Consider the following 2,822-nt stretch of genomic DNA (forward strand, 5'->3'; position numbering starts at 1 on the left):
CAACTGTTTGACCTCTCGCTTTAGCTGTGGTATGAGGGCTCCTTCCACTGCTTGCTGTTTCATGTCTGTGATGCAGTAGCAGCAGCAAAGAAAAGGCGAGCCTTGCTTTGTGCAAGGCCATTTATAGGCCTTGACCTATTGCAAGACCTTCATTCATTCATATAAGTTCCACCTCTAGTATATTCATTTATGTAAACTTATGTAAATTTATTCAAATTTTAAATGTAAATTAATTCTTTTTTTTTCCCCCTGGCCCCCGACAGTGTCAGAGAGATGATGAGGCCCTCCTGCTGAAAACTTTGGACACCCCTACATTAGAGCAATGGTGGAGGGGGCAGGGAGAATCAGGATAAAGATAACTTTGCAACCCAGCTCCTCTGCTTGGGCAAACCACCAAACTCAGGGCAACTCAGTAGGCATGATCTGTGCCTTGACAAGCCCACGTGGTCTCTTTCCCTTTGAGCCATCCCAGCTTACATGCAAAACTGTATATGGGTGGATGTTTCCGGTGTCAGACAACATTGGAGTCCATTTGCAGCTTGGGTTCATCAACATCTCCTTTTGGAAGCCTGTCCAGGCTGAAAAGCAAGTGATAAAGGTAATTCATGATAACAAATATGATTATTAATACTGTACATAATGTTGCTGTTTTGTTTTCAACTTGTTGATGTTCAGTCATGTTGGGTTCGTCTAGATCAGGGGTGCTCACACTTTTTTGGCTCGAGAGCTACTTTGAAACCCAGCAAGGCCCGGAGATCTACCAGAGTTTTTTTTACAATGTTCGCGCCATCGTAACATATAACATTTATGTGTACAATGTATGTTGGTGTACCTTGAGCCCCACTGAGTATAACAGGACTTACTCCTGAGTAGACATGCCTAGTATTAGGCTGTGAGGCTGCAATCCTAGCCACACTTACCTGGGAGTAAGGCCCATTGAGTACAATGGGCCTTACTCTCGGCGTTTCCTCCCAGAGGCACCTGAAGGGGGGGGGTCGGCACTCTGCGATCTACTCATTTTGCCTCGCGATCTACCAGTAGATCGCAATCCACCTATTGAGCACCCCTGGTCTAGATCAGTGTTTCTCATTCAGCAGTACTCGTACCACCGGTGGTACTTGAGGTGCTGTCTGGTGGTACGTGCAGGACCCCCAGACACCCGCCACCTGGGAGTGAGACCAGCAATGCAATGTGACAAACAGTGGCAGGAGTCTCAGCTCAGTGGGCAAAGCTCCAATGTGCGCTTTTCACATGCTTGAAAATGCCCTCCCATTCACCCTGAACCTCTTCCCAGTGTTTGTCGTGTCGCATCTGGCTTCCCAATCTGGAAGTAACTGGTGATGCTGTCATCACCAATTACTTTGGGTGGTACTTCCAAAAGTTGGACCATGCAAAGAGATATGGTGGAGGACAAACAGTGAGAAACACTGATCTAGATTCCCCCTCTTCCTCCCAAATTTTGGATATTATGCTGCCAACCTTCAGTCTCGAAAGACTCTGGTATCGCACTCTGAACAGTGGTTCTGGAACAGCGTCTAGTGTGGCTGAAAAGGCCAATTCGGGAGTGACAATCCCTTCCACACCCGGAGCAAGTGCAGTCTGTCCCTGGTCTGTCTCTCTGGCTGTGGGCCTTCCTTCTTTGCCTCTTTGCCTCAGACTGTTGGCCAAGTGTCTCTTCAAACTGGGAAAGGCCGTGCTGCACAGCCTGCCTCCAAGTGGGCCACTCAGAGGCCAGGGTTTCCCACTTGTTGAGGTCCACTCCTAAGGCCTTCAGATCCCTCTTGCAGATGTCCTTGTATCGCAGCTGTGGTCTACCTGTAGGGCGCTTTCCTTGCACGAGTTCTCCATAGAGGAGATCCTTTGGGATCCAGCCATCATCCATTCTCACGACATGACTGAGCCAACGCAGGCGTCTCTGTTTCAGCAGTGCCTACATGCTAGGGATTCCAGCACATGCACAGAGATTGTAATGCAGGGAGGTGAGTCCACATCCTGAACCATGACCTGTGTTTTCTTCAGGCTGATCGTCAGTCCAAAATCTTGGCAGGCCTTGCTAAAATGATCCATGAGCTGCTGGAGATCTGCTGGAAATTTTGGATAGACTGCATTTAATTCAAATTCTTAGAAATCCCCAAATGCAAATAAATTGCACACACAGAGGGTGAGGTGTTAGTCCTAGGTTGTTTCAATCAGGCTGCAATCCTATGCACGCTTACCTGGGGGTAAGCCCCACTGAACACAATGGAAACCCACCCCCCCCCCCATCCATAGGAGAGTTTTAAAGAATGTGTTAAATAGAAAAAGATTTTTCCATCCTGGTGGGCAACACAGCACACCTCCCTTTCCTCCAACCCTTGGGCTGGACAGGATTGCAGATGTAGGTTATCAAGCAGCCGGTGACAAAAAAAAAAAAAAGACAACTGGCAAAAAAAAAAAAAAAACCTGAACGCTGAAGACCCTCAAAAGTCCTTGAATCCTGCAATGCAGCGTTTCCCTGTTAATTAAACACAATCCAATTCGGAGCCCCTTGAAGCTGTGATGTCATCCCTGGCTGATAGTGGAGGGGGGGGAGGATGGGGGAATTTTCTGCTGGCTGATGGGATGCAGCCTGCCTGCCTTGCTGAGACTGCCCCCTCCAAATCTCACACCTGTTCTGCCACAAGACGGCTTGTTCACCCATCTCAGCTACCTGTAGGGGCTGACAGGATTAGGAGAGCAGGAAGGAGGAAGAGGCGATATAGCTGCACACCTGTAAACCTGACACTTTACGCTACAAGGAGGGGAGGGATTCAGTTTAGATGGAGAATGCAGTGCTTAGAACA

The sequence above is a fragment of the Tiliqua scincoides genome, chromosome 11 (assembly GCF_035046505.1).
Source record: "Tiliqua scincoides isolate rTilSci1 chromosome 11, rTilSci1.hap2, whole genome shotgun sequence".
Classification (NCBI taxonomy): domain Eukaryota; kingdom Metazoa; phylum Chordata; class Lepidosauria; order Squamata; family Scincidae; genus Tiliqua; species Tiliqua scincoides.